Below are 8858 nucleotides of genomic sequence, written 5' to 3' on the forward strand. Positions count from 1 at the left end.
CAGATCCAGGCCTTGAATTTTTCTTGTACGCTGCTTCGGGACTGAAAAATTTCCATCCAGGCAGCTATCTCCTCAACGGAATATCGGGACGCCATCTGCGAAAAAACGAGAAAGAGAGCGCCTATTTAATGATAACAATTCTTTGTCTCACCCTGTACAGGGAGTTCTGGCCTGCATCGTCGAGGCTGCTAAAGCAGTCCTCACATGGGACGTGTTTCTCACTGCGAACAACGCCAGACGTGCTATCCATCGTGGTTGTTACACGCTCTAAAACGACCTGCTGAATCCCACGCAACGCAATCCTTGTAGTGATTTGCGACCTTAGCGCTCTCCAGCGGTACTTCCCAGTTGCATCTGGCCCGCCAACCACACAGTTTCTTTACGAAAATGGACGTGCTTGCAATAGCCGCATTCTGGACTCATCGATGTCTTGAAAAGGGAATTGTCGATAGAGGAACACTCCATAATGCTGTACAACTATGTGAGATACATACTACATGGTGTCCCACATAAAAACAGTACGCCTCATGTACCGGTGAATCATTTCTAGTCGACTTGTTTGTAAAGTGGAATAACACTGTCTTGAAAGTTGGCTACACTGCATTTCATCGGACAGTTGAGTGCAGTTGTGTGTACGTGCGTCACTTGTTGTGGGAAGCTCGTATTGTGGAGCTGTTACAGAAATGGAGCAGTTTGCATAAGAACAGCGAATTGATATTGTGGAGTGTTATGTAAGACAGGCTCCATCAAGAAATGTAAAGAAATATTTCAAGCGAAGTATAGTGGTAGAAAACTCCGCACGACGAGCACTACTCAAGAACGGCACAAGAAATGGTGGGCTGTAGGAACCGTTCAGAAAGTGCGGAGGAATAGGCGACCAGCAGTGAAGACCCCTGAAACTATCGGCAAAATTCCCATCGACATTACGAGAAGTCCCGAAAGCCAGTAAGGAGGTTATCACAGCCGGCCGCTGTGGTCGAGCGGTTCTAGGCGCTTCAGTCCGGAACGACGCGGCTGCAACGGTCGCAGATTCGAATTCCACCTCGGCCATGGATGTGTGTGACGTCGTTAGGTTAGTTAGGTTTAACTAGTTCTAAGTCTAGGGGACTGATGACCTCAGATGTTAAGTCCCATAGTGCTTAGAGCTATTTGAACCATGGTTCAAATGGCTCTGAGCACTATGGGACTTAACTTCTGAGGTCATCAGTCCCCTAGAACTTAGAACTACTTAAACCTAACTAACGTAAGGACATCACATACATCCATGCCCGAGGCAGAATTCGAACCTGCGACCGTAGCGGTAGCGCGGTTCCAAATTATAGCGCCTAGAACCGCTCGGCCACCCCGGCCGGCCAGGCTATCACAGCAGGTTCGTGTATCTCGTACATTGTGCCACCGTACACTAAAAGAGATCTGAGGATCAGAAAAAAAAGAGTTCATTATTGTAACATCAATTGCTGACTGTTACTTGGATTCCTTGGACCCCTTGCTTTACTTCATTTTCTTTGTCAGATTATGTAAACGCCCATAATTGCAGATACTAGTCGTAGGACAACCCACATATTCTTCATGAAGAACCTCTCCACTCAGAGAAGATAGTTGTTTGGTGTACATTGTCGGGCGTGCGCATTATTGGCCTCATATTTTTCATTTACACCTTCAACAGTGACAGATACTTAGAGGTTTTTGACTCGTTCTATGCATAGTTAACAGATGCAGTCAAGCTGTATGCAGCATTCCAGCAAGATGGAGCACCCGCTCACACATCCAATCAAAGTACAGACCATAACGCCAAAGTGCTCCCAGTTGCGGCCTCTGGCCCCCAAGATCCACTCAGTTAACATCGTGTGATTTTTGTTTATGAGACACTCTGAAAAGCAATGTGTATGCTGATAATCCTCGCACAATACACGATATTGAACCGAACGTTACTAGAGAAATTAACAACATCATGTCTATAGAACTATACCGTGTCGCTGTTAACGTTATACCTGGATGCCCATGTGAATGCTCATGGCCACCACTTCCAGTATCTCTTATAAACAGATCACTACATGTTTTTTAATGTTACTCTTATCTACTCTTTTTTAGTTAGTTCATTGTTGCTTGAATCTCTGGCGTGTGCTATACCGATTAACTCAACTGAATCCTCTTCCCATTTTCGATTTTAAATTGAATAAACTGTAGTGTGTAATATCACTCTGAGTACACATACTATTCATATTGTAGATGTTGCTTTGATTATCAATCTGAAGTACTTCCACACATAGACTTCACTATCGAGGTTCGTTTCGTAATTTCATTTCAACGGAAGAGGATGTTATGTCGAAACTGCTTACCGTCGTCGAAAAAATTATTTGCAGCTCAGATAAAAACATGAGGCAGTCTATAAAACCAATGGAAAATTATATATATTTTACAGAAGGTATTATAATATCAAAAACTTCCAGTGTGTAACCAGCGCTTACCTTCTCACATTGGCCTTTGCAACAAGATTTGTAGCAAATATTTTATTTATGATAAATAATAGATATTCTTCTATTAAATTAATAAAAAATTATTCCGCATTTTTAGACAACAGAAGGTGATGAAAAAATGGATGGATGTCAATGCGAACCTGCTACTTTTATCTTCAAACCTAAAAAGTCGTTAGTGATATTTAATATACAAGTTGTACCAAAAAGACGCGCTTTTGATAGTTTATCAGTGTGCCATAGCATTGAAACGGTATACTTCCATAGCACGCAACCAGTCGCGCTAAAACCATCAAGTAAAGAAATCCTACACCTACCGATATGTACCTTCCTGTCATTTTATTTCAACAAAAACGACAAGTTTTAGCGAGATCGTAAATTGTGGATACTCTAAAACAGTTTATATTAATTAAACGTACTTTATGCTAAATAAAACGAAACAAATACGACGTTTAACGGCATACAATAAAGCGGCTCGGAAGATCTGCTTGCGATATAAAAAGATAGCCCATCTCACTGGCCACATTCCTATCTGCCAGTCAAAAATATGGCAGACTAAATTATTTCACGCTCTGCAGTGTAGCGGAACGTTGAATTCGACGCTGTGACGTCACTAGCACCTTGTCCATACATTTCCAGGTCCCATGAGAGCACGCCTTAACTAACGCCTATGCAGTGGCGCTCGATTATGAGATAAGACGTTCGAATCCTGGTGATGGAAAATTTTCACTGCCAATATTTTACTGGCAAGGGAAGAGGAGATGTTCGCGTAAGGCTTCAAAGCGTAGTATTTGTGACCATCAGTCTGTGCCAATGCCCTGGATAGAATTCCATATCACTTTGCCTTGTCTCACAAAGTGAGGGCATGTGATACTGTTGATGTTGATACATCCATCACATCTTGGCCCCCTTACTGCTATTCAAGATCAGTAGGTTATGTGCCAGCAGCAGTCTATAACAACACAAACCCAACACTGCAGTCATCCACCTTCACTAAGAACTTACTTAGAATGGCGATGCAGGATTTCTACATATGGCTCCTATGTTTATTTTCTGAGTATGGGCCTATATTTCCTATGATAGGGAGGAGTTCCAAATTAATTTGTACATTCACTGAACATCAATAAGAACAGCACTTCCAAGCGTAATGGACTGTGGTCGAGCTGAAGCTGGCTATGCTGAGGGAGCTAGGTTTGTAAATGAAACTCTGAAATTAGGTAATGAATCATGATATCACATATGATTACCAATATATGATAGTTATCACATATAATTACCATTTCTTACGAAAACTGCATTTGTGTTCATAGGACATGCATTCTAGAAAGCACCTACATAGGAAGAGAGATAACAGTACTTCTTATCTGTGTGTGATTGCCAACTTTGCAGTATGTACCTTACTATTAGTTGACAACTGATGCCAAAACCGAGATCCAATGCAACTCGCCCGACGCTTAAGCGTGTTGCACACTAAAGGTGCATTTACATGTGTGTGACTTTACATGCATACTAGGCACGTGCAGCCATTGCATGTAGAGACAGGGGGGGCACATGCATCGGTATTTACGCATGCCTCTGATGTGTGTATAGAGACCACCATTCTCAGGAGCAGGAGTGTGGGAGACACATGCATGATGGCAGATCTCTCTGTTTATTGGTTTGTTTGATTGGAACTGATAGTCAAAAGATTCAGTTTCTTGCACATATTTGCATTAGCACCATGGCAGATTTGGCTGTTGAGAAAGAAATAGAGTTTGTGGAGGATTATCCTCCTCTCCTCATTTGAGGTTCATCAGTTCTGCTAATCGTAAAGACAAAATAAGGAGAATGCTCATCTATATTTCACTCATGTATAATGGTACACAGGTAATCCATGAATGGCTGTTTCAAATATGGCTATGGTCTTTCTTTCATTTAATTTCTTCTTTTCGTTCAAATCAAATACCTACATCATTCAAATCTGAAATTCGTCAAATATATGCTATTAGACATATATCCAATGATTAATTTTGTGAAAAATGCATATTTTCTTGTTTCTAAATACATACTACATGCAAAATTCCAGATTCATTGCAAACAAAACTTCTTAATTACCGACATTGTATAAACGTTTATTAATAATTTAGCATTTTAAGATTTAAGAGATCATTACTAACAATATTTGGTATAATATCGATAACTAAGAAATTATATTTTTAATTAAAACTGGAATTTTGTGTGTGATATTGTAATTAGATACAAGAAGATATGCATTTTTCATAGAAACAATAATTAGATATATGTTAATTAGCATACTTTTGATGAATTTTATATAAAATAATGTAGATATATGAGCTGATGAAAATATATCCCCTTCAAAAAATTCTGTATTTATTTCTGATACAATATAATACAAAAGTTTTGCATATTAATAACATTTCAAAATACTCATACCTTTGGGAGCAACTATTTAGTAAAAAGTCATTCCTATAACTTGAAGTGTTTACTATATGATGGATGTTATGAATAATTCTGTATAGCTGTATTATCGCTTGCACAGCCAGAAGTGAGTGTCAGACATAAAATCCATTTTCTCAAGACTGGAGAGAGATATAGACTTCCTCCCAAATCTAAAAAAAACTTCAGTATCCTAGTTACATTTTGTACGCAGCAATATATGATCTAACAACTCAAATGAAATTTCATAGCGATCCCTGTTATCAATGCAAACTATTCGAGTTTCGTGTGATGAATTTTGTAATCTCTAAAATCACAATAACTATGACTATTAACAAAAAGTAGGTAGTTTATCTTAAAGCTGATATATAAGACCATAAATATCAAAATTTTTCATCCAGTGGCTTCAATAATATTGATTAAGACTGACTGGAGTAGCCAATGGGTGCACATCTTCGTTTGCCACAGAAGTGCGATAAAGCAAACAGAGAATGTAAGTGTGAGCACAGGCTGAGAAAGAGGAATGCACCTGCATGCATGCCTCTATTTGATTAGATATTATATACTGATTGTAGAACAAAGAGTATATTTTTAATAAATTCCCAAATTTATTAATTAACCAATATTTAATAATCAATTAATTAACTTTAATCTATTAATTAATTATGAACATTTTTAAAGATATCCAACATAAAACCAATATTTCAACTATACAGTACCCCCATTTAAAAAAATTTACTATGGCCATGAACGAAATTTTCATTTATTTAAAAAATGTAAAATAATTTTTAAGTATTCAGTTAATATTCTGTTAATATTGTGAATCATAAGTTAAGTTCTTTTTACAATACATAACTATACTCCTATATGTAAATGTATCATTTGGCATATCTTCATTAAGGAATGTACATAATTTCAACATTCTTATTTGAGCAGTTAAACATTAATTTGTCTAGTCATATTTATGAGATAGATATTAAGGTTTTGAATGATATTAGATGTACTTTAATTTAAATTGTTAATAAATTGTGTTCTTCTTTCAAAATCTCTAAAAGCATCATAAGCTTTTCAAAAATTGTTTGTAGGCTCAAGATTCTATAATTCTTGAAGAAAAACTTCATTTGTTGAATTTTATACATATTTATTTTGTAATTTAACATGATCAAATAAGGAAAAATCATTTAAGTGTTAATTTTTAGGTTAGTTTGGAAACAATGAAAATAAAATAAGATGTACAAAATTCAACAGAATGATAATTAGTGATATCTAGCTCAAAACTTCTATTTCCATTTAATCCAACAATTTCATTTGTTTGTGGTTCAAGGAAAGAAACCGGAATTTTAGGGTTTTTCAATTTTTCTTGTTCTAGTTCAAGTAATATTCTGGTTAATATTTAACAAATGGAACATGAATTTCCAAATTCTTACAACAATTCTACCGTTTTCAGAAGTGTACTATTATCATTACTACTACACCATTTAAAAGAGAATCTTCAGAAGTTGGACTGTTAATTCCTATTCCTAAATTTTTTTTAAATCCACCAAATCATTCTAATGGTTATAGTACGTCATTCTGTTCATCTTAAATTTTAGCATTTTAAGAATATGACCATCCATAAATAATTCATTTGATAGAGTTGAAGTTAATCGAATAAAAAAAGATGAAGAAGTAAATGGTTGTACTATTCAATTATTTCCACTTTTAATTGTAATAACATCAAACAGTGGCTTTCAATTAGTTTAACACTTGATTTTCTACCATATGCAGAAAAGTCTGTTACATCTACTTGAATAACATGAAATGTTACATATAATTGCACATGATTTGAATGAACACAACCATCGCCAATACTAATATTAATTATTGTTTCCTTGTTTGGAATATATAAATTATTCTTAGTTTTAGCATTAACTGGAAATGAGTAAAATTGATATTGGCCAATTCTGTTCATGATTAATTAAGAAAAAATTTCATTAACTCAGTTTCAGATTACTGTTAGTCCAGCACCATTAAAGTCAAGCAAATTAACATTTTCATTAGTTACAGTAATTATTAAATTTTGACTAGTGTCAAAAATTAGAATATTTATAGGATAATTTGGTTCATAACTTATTGGTCTACCATATTTTGTATTTGATTGAAATTACGCAATAATATTAGTTTCTCTATGAATATGATTAATATGTTCAACAAACAATCCATCAACTAAATTATTCCTTTTTTTTCATTGGCTTCAATAAAATTTAATATTTTTGTAACTTTCTCTTAAAGTGACAGTTAATCTTTATTTAAGAATAGTTGCATCATCACTCAAGTGATATAGGCATCTCATTTAGTATTAAAATTTTTATGTAACTAAATAACAACAGATTGGGAACCAAAAATAAGAATTTCAGAAAAATTTAAAAATTAACTCAGAGGAATTATTACTTAATTCTATTATATGTGCTGTTATTGGATCTAGTGATAGTGGTAAAACAACATTAATGTTTCATAACTATATTTTAGCACCAGTATGGTTAAACTGGAATAAAACTAATAATTTGTATGTTTATTCTAAAATTTTAGATAATCGAAAATATCAACAATTTATGAAAAAGTGTGAAGAAATTGAAAATAAATTTAATGAAAAATTACTACTTCTATTGAAAATAATGATGAAATTATTCCATTAGATGTTGACGATTTCATTCTTCAAAATGGAGATGTAATTAAAAACACTTTTAATAGAGTTACACACAAAGGAATACATTGTTTTTATTTAATTGAAACATATTTTAGAATGCCAATATAATTAGAGATTATTTAATTTTTTAAATAGTTTGAGGTTAGATGATACAAATTTAAATTACATTTATTAAAATTAAATGATTTTAAAGGAACATGTGGTAAATGTTGGAATAATCATTTATTTGGTTTAATTATGACAGATATGACAGCAAAGATTAGTGAAGGTAAATATAGAAAAAAGTTTAAGAATTCTTAAAATGTCAAACATAAATTTTGAACACAAATGTTGAATTTTAATCATGACTTTCAAATTAAAAATTTTTATCCCAAATGTTTTCAAAATATAACATAAGTTATTACAAAAGCTTGACAAAATGTAAAACTAAAAGAACAATTAAAATAAGAGTGTAAAAAATGGAAAATAGAACCAAGAACAGGATATAAAAGATACATAAAAGAAAATCAACCCATAAACGATGGAACTGAAAAATTTAAACAAGGCGTCAAATGATTAGGTGATGTTTTAAAAGCAATTGAAGAAAAGAAAGAAATAAAAAACAAATGCTGCCTTAGCAACAACATCATTTGGAAGAATTTAACGATATTGACCCAACTAAACTATATGCTACTGATAGAAGAGAGTATATGTTAAATGAATCAGAAATAAATAATAGTTTAAGAATTTTGAAGATGAAACCAAATACAGCTAGAGAGTAAAAAAATTGAAAGAATCTTTGAATGCTAAAAAAATAAGTGTAACTGAAGAAATGTTACAATATATTACTAATATTGATTTTAAAGCTTTTGGATTGGTACCTGTTTGTACATTTTAATTTTTTAATAAATTACCAGTAAAATTTGATGGAGCTAAATTAAGTACTGGCAATAGAACATATGAAGGTCCAGATAGATTAATGAATCTATTAACTAAAGAACAGACTACTATGGAAGATATGTGTCAACAATTTGTTTCTACTGATTCATCATATTATGCAGATATATTGTTTAATTCAGGAGCATTATACTCTGATAACAAGCCAAAAAAATAAAATCAAGAAAAAGGTTATAAATTTAAATATTTGCTGAAAGACATTACCAACCTTTATCTTTCAAAAAATCAGAACACACCTACCTACAAGTGTTGATAAAAAAATGACGATGTTTCAATTAAAAAATACTAAAAAGTCAGAGAAATATATTTGAGTAGATGATGTTTGT

This window comes from Schistocerca piceifrons, chromosome 8, assembly GCF_021461385.2.
Source record: "Schistocerca piceifrons isolate TAMUIC-IGC-003096 chromosome 8, iqSchPice1.1, whole genome shotgun sequence".
Lineage (NCBI taxonomy): Eukaryota > Metazoa > Arthropoda > Insecta > Orthoptera > Acrididae > Schistocerca > Schistocerca piceifrons.